The sequence below is a fragment of the Lactuca serriola genome, chromosome 1, assembly GCF_051521515.1.
Source record: "Lactuca serriola cultivar US96UC23 chromosome 1, Lser_US96UC23_V15, whole genome shotgun sequence".
Lineage (NCBI taxonomy): Eukaryota > Viridiplantae > Streptophyta > Magnoliopsida > Asterales > Asteraceae > Lactuca > Lactuca serriola.
In genome coordinates, this window is record NC_136408.1 from 251497857 (window position 1) to 251509901 (window position 12045).

Sequence of the window (12045 nt, forward strand, 5' to 3'; positions counted from 1 at the left end):
GAAGTGTAGGGCTTCTTGACACATTATCGTGGATATGAAGTTCGTAGGAAACATACTTCGAATGGAGAAGTTATAGTACTTTGAGGGTATTGGCATCATTGGTCCTTAATAGAGAAAAATGGCAAGGAAGGTGGCCAACATGAGTACACCCAACGTAAGCTGGGGTACACCCAACGTAGAAGGGGTGAGGAGTCGCGGGTATTGGAGACGTACACCCAACATATGAGAAGTACGCTTAACGAATGCCCAGAGTCTTTAAACCCTAATTTTTAGGGTGTGCCACTATATACATAACGTTATACCCTCAAGGGTCAGCCTCCTTCTCACCCTTAGACAGTTTTGACGAAACCCTAATCCTCTTTGAGTGTTCTTGGAGCTTGGAAGGCTTTGTGTGAGCATTTTGGTGTTTTGGATCTGCTCTTCAAGGAAGCAACGGTCAAGGCAAGGTGTTAGTGCAAAAGAGGAAGCTCAGATCTGGGATTGTTGCTTCTTTACAGATATTTTCAAGGTATAAAGTCATGAACTTTATGATTATCTCCTTAGATCTATTAGATTGAGTTTTGGGGCCATTTTGGTCCAAAGGTTGAAGCTTTGTGGTTCAATCCGATTTCTAGGACTTGGAGTTGCTACTCTCAGTTCTAAATGAGTCCCTAAGGCAGAAAGTTGCCACCTTTGATTTCCTAATGGGTTCATGCATGAGTTAAGACCATTTCCATGGAAGTAGATTGTCATTTTTGAAGTTTGAGCTTATGTGGGTCATGCGAAGCCATCAAGTAAGCAACTTTATGGTTTAAGACGTCAATAAGGACTTGGATCTGTAATTATAGCTTCTGGAGTAGAGTATTAAGCACTTAATGGGAAAGTGACTTAACAGGGGGATTACGCTGAGTGTACATGCAGGTACGCCAAGCGTACTCACCATTTGGCTTGTTCGCTTAGCGTACATAGGAGTACGCCCAGTGTACTCATCAGATATGGGTTTAGACTATTTTAGGCCTTGGTTTGGGCCATGCAAGGGATTTTGGTTCTTTGGGCCTTAGTGGGCCATCAGAAGTTAGATAATGTGTGCCAAGGAGATGTTCAGGCTTAGGGTAAAGCCCATTAGAGGATTTAGGCCTAATTTGGCAAATTGCGCTGTTAATGGGCCACTAGTGGGCTTGGAAAGCCTACCTAGTGTTAGGCTTTTGTTTTGGAATGGGGCCTAAGTTTGGATCATACTAAGATAGGGGTAGGATGGTCATTTTACCCCATGCATGGATTAAGGATTATGGTTTGGGACCCAATTGCTAATTGGGTATATTGTTTGGTGGAGGTAGCTCGGGAAGTTGGCAAGGAAGCAACAAAGGAATTCATGCGGGAAGCTTCTTCAGTGCAAGTTGAGTCTTCTCACCATACCCATGGGTCTAAGGAACCAAGGTCGGCCCATTATGTGATTATGGTATATGTGTTAGTCATGTTGTGATTTGATATGATGTGTGATTGTGTTTTATTGCATGGAAGACCCCGGGGGGGGGGGGGAGGGGAGCTCATGACATTGGATGTAAGACCATGTGGGGTAGCCCATGGCACAATGGTGTAAGACCCTGGGGAGCCCACGGCATCATTACAGGTTTATTTGTGTCATGGTATTTTCAGGTTAAGACCATGTGGGCTAGCCCATGACACAATGGTATAAGACCCCGGGGGGGAGCCCACGACATCCTTACAGGTTTTTGTATGCATGGCTTATGTATTGTATGTAGCTTCTATAGCTAGCAGAAATTGTGATACATGTAGCTTTTATAGCTAACAGGATATGTGATATGTGGATTGTGTGTATGGTATGCTCTGGGAAACTCACTAAGCTTCATGCTTACAGGTTTTGTTTATGGTTTCAGGTATCATCGTTTTAGAAAGGAAGGGCTCGGATTCATCGGAACGCACACACCTATGATTTCCGCAATGAATGATTTTGGAATAAACTCTGATAGATGATTTACTTGACTATGATTTGAAATGTTTGCATTAAATGGTATTAATGTTTTAGTTATATTAAAAACAAAATTTTTACCCTTGATTTTTGGGTCGTTACAAGTTGGTATCAGAGCCTTGGTTTGAGGGATTCAGACATACTTTCGGGTGTGTCTGCACTTAGACTGAGGATCTGTAAAGCTTTTAAAAGGAAAAATATTTTAAGTAAAGAATTTCTAAGACAAGAAAGGGTGTGGTGCATGCAATCAGTCGAGCTCGAGTAAGTTTCCCCATAATACCCACATTTGTTATCTGTTATGATTTGATTATGAACCTGTGAATCGCATGGTAGTTAGGGCTAGGGGAGATGCATGTATATATTGTATGAGCTGATACACTTACATGCTAGTGCTGAGTAGTCAGCAATAGGTTGGCCTGATATGTGGTGCTTGTAGCCATGAGGATATTGGATGTCATGCTGGAATGAGAACGATAATTGGTATTTGTAACTTCAATGTTTATGTTTTGAAAATTGTATACGTTTAGGATCTTATGACCTTAGAATAGCTGATTTGAAATTATTTCATGTGGTCTTAGGGTAGAGTCTATTATTCGAAGGTCTAGTAGATCCTGTTATGTTTATAATTTGCATGCATAAGGCAGCCGACAGTGAGGATGGATGGATGTGGACAACGCGAGTCGCGACATGCGGGCGGAATGTTCTATGATAGTTCTTTGGATCAGAGTGCTACTGCACGAATGCTGCTTGATTTGTGCTTTGTGGAACTCTTGAGTGATGGGAGTCAGCTACTAAGTGGATATGACGATATCTAGGAGGTGGATGGCTGGCATCATGGGGAGTCCTCAGCAGCTGCTGGCAGGGTGAGGTTGGGAACCTAGAAAAGTCTGGGATATGCTCCAGTGAGTTGGTTGGGGCGGTTCAGTGGGGTTGGGAGCCTAGGGGGAGCCTAGGAGGTGCTACAGTAGAGATGGTTTTGCTATTTAGCAAACATTTAGTATACCGGTGAAGTAAGTGACTTAGAGGATTCAGGAAGATCGTTGAGGAAAGTATGGATACGTGTGGAAGGTAGTATTGGGCCCGTACTACTGAAAGCACATGATCCGTTGCAACATCCAGATTCCCAGGTATAATATTTTATTCCTTTATTTTTGGAAGTTGTGAGGAGACTCGGCGAGTTGGTGTGTAAACTCGCCGAGTATGGTCGCGGATTCGTATTCGGGTTCACAGCCGGACTCGGCGAGTTCATGAGTGGACTCGGCGAGTCCACGCTGTTTAATGAAACCCTAATTTCCTAGGTTTGGGACCTATTTAAAGGCCCTTAGGGCCGTTATTTGCGGCTACCAAACCCCAGAGAGAAACCCTAAGAGATCTAGAGCTTTTGTGAGGAAGGAGAGGCCATTCTTGATCCTTTTTTTGGTGTATTTGCAAAAAGGAGGTGACCAAGGCAAGAGGAGGCTGAAGGTGGTGCGATTTTGGTGACTTCTGAGTTCATAGAGACCATATTGAGGTATTTGTTCGGACCTTCTTCAGTTTTGGTGTTGATTCTTAGAGTTAGGGTTTTCTAACCCCTTTAGAGGATGGATAAGTGGAGCAATTGGTCTCTTCTCGAGTCTATGCTTTGGATCTGGACCCAAAGAGGTCCAGAGACCTTAACCCTTGGAGCTTTATGAGTTATTTTGGGAGCCATGAGCTTGGGATGTCATTTTTGGGGCTAAATCACCAAGTTAGACCATTTAGATGTTTTATGAGTGCCAAGGTCTGAACTTTACGTGATTATCATGCTTGGGAAGGCCAAATCTATGAATTTAAGGAACAGATCTGACCTCAGGAGGTCTATTGAGTTTGTGCATGGCATGAACTCGCCGAGTCCGAAGATTAGACTCGACGAGTAGGATGAGGGTTTCCCCTAAATCACTCAGTGAGTAGACTTGCCGAGTTTGGGAAATAACTCGGTGAGTCATGAAGATTTAGGGGACTGGAGTTCAAGGCGGAACTCGCCGAGTTGTTCTTGAGACTCGGCGAGTTGAGTCGGGGTGGCCTCGTGATTCATGCCAGGTGTGACTCGTCGAGTAAGGGGAAGGAGTAGACGTTCCAGGAGAAGGATTAAGAGAGTTAGTGGACACGTGTAGACTCGCCGAGTCGCCCAAGTGCACTCGACGAGTCGGGTCAAAGTTTGACCGTTGACTTTTGTTGACTTTTAGGGTTTGGTCAACAGTGAGACCTTTAAGCCAAGAGAGGGGTAAAATGGTCTTTTACCCTTCTGAGGGTGTTAAGAAAGGTTTGAGTATAGTTATATTTATGAGAGTATTTACTTTATGTGATTAGGCGGAGGCTAGATCACATTTCTATCGAGTCAGAGACTTACCGAGACACCTGAGGTGAGTCTTCTCACTATACATTACCTAGAGCGGTATTATGTGTTAACCAGAGGGTCTTATGTGTTATGTATGAGATTATGATCTATGTGATATATGTATGTTGTATGATGTTATAGACCGAACCGTAGGGTCCAACGAGCTATGACCGGACCAGAGGGTCCAACAAGCTATGGGACTAGAGGGTCCCGCTGAGACACATCGACCGGAGGGTCGTATTATAGCCTCGAGTGGCGTATGTGTTGTATGCGGTATTTTGGGGAACTCACTAAGCATTTATGCTTACAATTGTTGTGTTATGTGTTTCAGGTACTAGCGAGGACCGTGGGAAGGCGCCGACGTGAATCGTACACACGAGAGAGAGAGAGAGAGAGAGAGAGAGAGAGAGAGTTTGATTTTTATGATCTTGGGATATGTTATATCTTAAAAACTACGTTTGGAAATATTTGAGAATGTTTTATATGAACTTGATTGATGAAAAATGAAAAAAATTGGTTTTGAAATTTAAGTTGTTACAAGTTGGTATCAGAGCCTTGGTTTGAGGGATTCGGATGCATCTTCGGGCGTATCTGAACTCAAACTGAGGATTTGAGGAAAATTTTGATAATGAAGTAAAATTTTTGAAAAAAGAGTAAAAAGAGTTTTGAGACAAACAGAGCAGAACCGTGTGTACTATCAGCCAGCGTCCGAACGGTGAATCCCCAAAAGTACCCTTACATTATGTGTTATGAGATATGCTATGTTACATTATGCATGCTAGAGTAGGCTAGGTATTCATAATAGGACCAGAGTGGCCTGATTTGTGATGCCTTAGCCTAGGAGATTTCTACTGCTGAGATGCTTTGAGAGCGAGTAGATAGCAGTTAGGAGCTCATGAGAGGTCTATCGGAGGGTAGCCAATGCACAATGAGAGTAGAGTACTTGTAATCCAGGATCCAAGGAGGAGGACTTGGAGTGAATGCTGATGCGGTGTGGTCAGTAGTATTGGGCCCGTACTACTGAAGACACCGGATCAATGGGCATTCCAAGTAAGAATCTTTTGGACAATGGAGGATGAGTAGGGTTGCGTCATCAAGTATGAGTATGCTCGATCGAGTCTCTGATATTTATTGTTGTATTTCAGAGGCATCATGGTTGGGACTCGACACACACCTGAGAGTAGTGGTGTCAGCGACAAGGAGATCTGTCGATTGATTCATGAGGAGGTGGCTGTTGCTATCCGGGCTGAGATTCCGGAGATGTTTGGAGACATCAAGACCTCATTGATTGAGACCTTTGATGAGCGGTATGCAACACCGACTGAGGCTGCTGCAGCTGCAACTACTGCTCCTGTTGCTGCTGCCAGACCTTAGGGAGGTGACTCGTTGTTGTTTCAGGAGTTCAGCAACACGAAGCCACCAGAGTTCGATGGGACGCAGGACTCGATTGCCGCGATGATATGGATCTCTGACATCGAGGGATGTTTCTATACGTGTTCATGTCCAGAGCACTTGAGGGTACGGTTCGCTCTGAACCAGCTCCGCTTGGGAGCGAATGATTGGTGGAAGTTCGTGACGGCGAACTTCACTTTGGCAGAGATTCCTGAGGTGACCTAGGAGAGGTTCACCGCTATGTTCAGAGACGAGTATGTTCCCCCGGTGGAGAGGGAACGGTTGATTCAGGAGTTCTTGTCCCTCAAGCAGGGTACTGATTCTATGGCAGTGATCACTAGGAAGTTTCATGAGAGGGCGATGTTTTGCCCTGAGTAGGTGTCTTCTGATCAGGCTCGTATGAGCCGTTATCTGAGTGTTCTGAGGAGAGATATTTGGGAGTTCGTGGCGAACTCGACTTACCGGACATTTGCTGAGCTCTTGGCAAATGCTCGGAAGAGGGAGATTGAGTTGGAGACTCAGGCCAGGGACGAGGCCGAGTCACAGAGGGCTGATCGGCTACCGACTCAGTCTCAGCCAGCAGCCAAGCGGGCTAGACCCGCTGATTTGAGATCTGGAGGTGCGAAGGGTCGCACTTGTGGGAAGTGCGGCAAGATTAATGAGGGGTCGTCCAGGGCTGGAGTATGATACAAGTGCGGGAAGGAGGGGCATATCGCGAGGGATTGCCCCAAGGGATTTTCGGTTTGCTTTCATTGCAACCAGATCGCCAGACCGGCCATCGGAAGGCCGAGTGCCCTCAGCTACTTCAGGGATCAGCGCAGGGATCTGCGCTTGCTGCTAGGGCTACCGAGGTTCGGCCGGTGAAGGCCGAGGCCCCGAAGGCTCGTGGGAGAGCATTCCAGTTGACTACGGAGGAGGTCCGCGTGGCGCCCGATGTTGTGGCTGGTATGTATTCTATATTCATAATTTATTTGAGTTGAGTTATTATGCTTATATGATGATGTGCGTAGGTACTTTTCTTGTGAGTTCTGTGCCTGCTTTGGTATTATTTGACTCGGGTGCGAGTCGGTCGTTTGTTTCCGTAGCATTTAGTCAGCACATTAGTATCCGACGAGAGGCGTTGGATCGAACTCTGCGAGTTTCCATAGCTGATGAGCGAGCAGTGTATGCTTCAGATGTGATTAGAGGATGTGTCCTTGAGATCTTTGGTGTGGAGTTTCCGATAGATGTGGTTCCGATTGCGATGGGGGATGTGTGTGTTATAGTGGGTATGGCTTGGTTGAGCCGATATGGAGCTGTGATAGACTGCGAGCGTCAATTGGTGACGATTCGAGAGCCTAGTGGGGGAGTCCTTATGGTGTACAACGAGGGTACACGTAGTAGGTCAGCATTTTGTTCGGCCGCCAGAGTGAGATAGAGTCTACAGCAGGGCTGTAGGGGATTTATGGCATATGTGATGGATGCGAGGGTTGATTCAGAGAGACCGAAGTCAGTTGATGAGGTCCCGATAGTGCATGAGTTTCCGGATGTGTTTCCGGAGGAGTTGCCGGGTGTGCCTCCGGAGAGGCAGGTAGAGTTCGGTATCGATTTGGTTCCGGGAGCTGCGCCTATCGCCAAGGCGCCTTATCGCCTTGCGCCTCCAGAGATGCAGGAGTTATCCTCGCAGCTCCAGGAGCTGCTGGGGAAGGGGTTTATTCAGCCGAGCAATTCGCCATGGGGGCACCTATCCTTTTTTGTCAACAAGAAGGATGGTTCACACCGAATGTGCATTGATTACCAGGAGTTGAACAAGCTAACGGTCAAGAACCGTTAACCATTGCCGAGGATCGACGATTTGTTCGATCAGTTGCAGGGAGCATCTTGGTTCTCCAAGATCGATTTGAGGTCTGGGTATCATCAGGTGAGGGTGCGAGATGAGGACGTCCAGAAGACATCATTATGGACTCGTTATGGGCATTACGAGTTCGTGGTGATGCCTTTCGGACTCACCAACGCACCGACAGTGTTCATGGATCTCATGAACAGAGTGTGCAGACCGATGTTGGATCGCTCGGTGATCGTGTTCATCGACGACATATTGGTGTATTCAAGATCCAGAAAGCAGCATGAGGAGCATTTGAGGGAGATCCTGGGAGTTCAGAGATCAGAGGGGCTTTATGCCATGTTCTCCAAATGTGAGTTCCGGTTACGAGAGGTTCAGTTTTTGGGGCATCTCGTTAACCAGAATGGGATATTGGTCGATCCGGCCAAGATTGAGGCGGTCATGAGGTGGGGGGTGCCGAGATCACCCACCGAGTTCAGGAGCTTTCTAGGTTTGGCCGACTATTATCAGAGATTTATTAAGGATTTGTCCAAGATCGTCGTGCCACTCACCAAGTTGACCCGGAAGGGTGCTGCATTTTCTTGGGGTACGGAACATCAGACCTCGTTCGAGACACTTCGCCCGAAATTATGTGAAGCCCCAGTTTTAGCCCTTCCGGAAGGGATGGAAGATTTTGTGGTATATTGTGATGCATCGATATCCGGATTCGGAGCGGCGCTTATGCAAAGGGGGCATGTGATAGCATATGCATCGAGGCAGCTTAAGCCTCATGAATCGAGGTATCCCACTCATGATTTGGAATTGGGAGCGGTAGTGTTCGCCCTCAAGATCTGGCGACATTATATGTATGGGGTTCGGTGTATGATATACACGGACCACAAAAGCTTGAAGTATTTGATGGATCAGCCCAACCTGAATATGCACCAGAGGAGGTGGTTGGATGTGGTCAAGGATTATGATTGTGAGATCCTGTACCACCCGGGCAAGGCTAATGCTGTAGCCGATGCACTGAGCCGTAGGGTGGAAGGCGCCCCGATGCGAGATGTATGTTTGAGATTGACAGTGATGACCCCGGTATTGGATGCTATTCGTGGGGCCCAGGCTGAGGCCGTGAGGCTAGAAAGCCAGAAGAGAGAGGGTGTTGTCGGGCGGGTATCGGAATTCGTTACCGATAGCCGGGGGCTTATGACATTTCAGGGTCGGATATGGGTACCGTCTGTGGGCGGAACGCATACCATTTTGATGGAAGAGGCTCATCGATCGAAATTCTCAATCCATCCCGGGGCCACTAAGATGCATTTGGACCTGAAAATGGAGTATTGGTGGCCCGATATGAAAAGGGATGTCGCATGGTTTGTAGAGAGATGCTTGACCTGTCGCAGGGTTAAGGCCGAGCACTAGCGTCCACATGGTAAGCTGCAACCGTTAGAGATTCCCGAGTGGAAATGGGAATAGCTTACCATGGATTTCATCACCAAATTGCCGAGGACTGTGTAACGCCCGCAAATCCGGGCTAGTCAATTTAGCGGCAATAGGGGTCGAAAACGACTTTTCAACAAAAGATTATTTATAATAAATAATCTTAACCAAGTTGTAGAGTATGTCACAAGGTTTCCGTACATATAAAGAACGCCGAAATCCGAGTTATAACGAAAAAGTTATGGCCCGTCGAAGTTTCGCGACAGAACCGACACGATACCGGAAAGCGTAAATAGTGAATTTACGATAGAGCGAGATTTAGCCTTAGTGATCTAAACGAAAGTCGTAGAATATGTTAAACTAAGAACATCGATAAAAAGAACGCCCAAATCTGACTTCGTATGAAGAAGTTATGATTTTTCGAAGTTTCGGACTAGTAGTGTACACCCCAAAATCGAAGATCTCGTTGAGAGTAGCGTAACGAGAAAAAGATGGACGAAAACGGATGTCGGATGAAGAAGTTATGAGGATTTAACGGACCAATCGTGTCCCGACCCGTTAATAATATAAAATTTAAAATCGAGCCAAAATTAGCCGACGAAGTCTAAACGAAAGTTGTAGAGTACGTTCCCACCTTCGCGTGGATATAAAGAACGTCGAAAACGGAGCTCGTACGCGAAAGTTATGAATTTTTAAAGTTTATAATTGAAATTGCGAAGGCTGATGAGGATTTATGACGTGGCACTTTGTGGGCCGTCGGATGATGATTCAGATCTCGCTTCGGATCATGCCACGAAGCCTCGCCTTACGCCCCGCGTCCGAGTTCGGTACGCCCAGCGTACCCTTCGGTCTTATCCCTTCCGAGTGCGAGACAGCTAGATTCGATGTGGCAGCCCCATCCGAAGTTACGCCCAGCGTAGCCAAGGATTACGCCCAGCGTAGTCCGAGGCCTCGCAGGGTATAAAAAGGGGCGAGGGCCTTCACATTTTTCACACAATTTCCACTTCTCTCTCTAGTTTCTTTCTCTCTCTAGAGTTCCAAACCTCCCCTAAGCCCTAGTTAAACCCCTAGCACCCTAGGGAAGCCCCGAGGCTCCCGGAGTCCCGAGAAAAAGGAGTTTTTCGGTTTCGAAACGCTGCTCCAATTAAGTTCCGGTTTTCGATAAAATTCGCTGTAAGTATGCTACGCTTACGCAATTTTTAATATAGCTTTCAAATAATTATAGGAATGTTATTAGGTCCTTAAAATAATTATTTGGGCTATTATTATGAGTTATATCGAGTATTATTAACGCTTAATAATACTCGGACTAATTAATTTGTCGCGGTTATCGTTAAACTAAACCCTAGTGGTATCGATACTAGGTTTTATCGAAGGAATATCGTTTTGAGAGTATCGAAGCGCTGTTCGAGTGTTGAGTCACCACCTACTCAGGTGAGTGCATGGTCCCTTTCATCTTACACATAGATATGAAGTATTTTAAAATTACGTGCTATGTGTGCATATTGTTTGAATACTTGTTGTCTATGCTGGATGAATGAATTATACATGTTTTAAATGATTTAAACTGTATATTTATTTTATATCTACAAATATGTTGGGATAAAACATGGGTAGATGAAATAGTTGGTGAGTGATGAAATAAAATAATGAGAGATAGGTGATGATAGGAAGGTGATGATAATTAGGTGAGGATAGATAGGCGATTATGAATCGGTGATGTAGGATACTACAACCTTGTCCGACAATATGGAGATGTAGTCATCTACTAGACTATAGATGGCGACCACGGACTATTATAGACAACCCCGTGGAAACACCAGCAGGCTAGTAACCTGTAGGTGATGAATTACGAGTTCAGGCGATGTTGTAACTACGTATTCATGCGATGATAGTCTAATCCTTATTATGAAGTACGAGTCCAGGCGATGTTGTGGCTACGTATTCATGCGATGATAGACTAACCCTTATCAAGATTTACAAGTCCAGGCGATGTTGTGGCTGCGTAATCATGCGATGATACCCTAACTCTTGCTAGACACATATTGAGGGAGTAATCCTCGGATTAGTATTGTCTATGCAATGTAGGCGATGATCCTTAGGTAAAGTTCGTAGGAACAATCATATAAGGAAATACGATGTAAGGAGATGAGAAGTAAATATGATATAGGAGATGACCCTTGAGATAATATCTTTAGGGAAGACTAAAAGAAGATAATGGGGATGGGTAATTGGGTTGATTGTTTGATTGTTTAAACATAATAACTATATTATTGTGGGTTGAAAACCCTATGTACTCACCAGGTTTCCCAACCTGACCCACTCAGTTTATTTACATCACAGGTGACGATATGAAGTAACATTACACTGAGAGATTTAAAGAGATGTAGATCACTAGTGTAAATGATTGTAAGTACTGTTTATGCTTATGTTTCTGTATTAACAATGACATCCCAAACGTTTTAAAATGAAATAAATACGTTTCTTCGAAGATGTTTAAATAACGTATTTATCGTGTTTTTCTGGGAACAAATTCCGCAACATTTTTATAAAATGAAGTACTCTGATTTTTATAAAGCATAAACAAAATCGGTCTTTTCTGGCCGTGATTTTGGGGATGTCACAGACTGCGAGGGGTGTCGATGCAATTTGGGTGATTGTGGACAGGTTGACGAAGAGATCTTACTTCCTGGCTATCAGTGAGAGATCTTCCGCGGAGAGGTTGGCAGAGATGTACGTGAGAGAGGTGGTATCGCGACATGGAGTGGCGATCTCGATTGTCTCAGATCGAGATGTACGCTTCACTTCAAGATTCTGGAAAAAGTTTCATGAGGAATCGGGTACGAAACTGCATTTTAGTATCGCATACCACCCACAGACTGACGGGCAGAGTGAGCGGACAATTCAGACGCTCGAGGACATGCTCCGAGCATGTGTGTTGGATTTCGGCGGGAGTTGGGACACGTATTTGCCCTTGGCAGAGTTTTCCTACAACAACAGCCATCATTCGAGCATTGGTATGCCGCCCTTTGAGCTGTGGTATGGGATGAGGTGTCGGACCTCCATTTGCTAGGGAGAAGTAGGGCA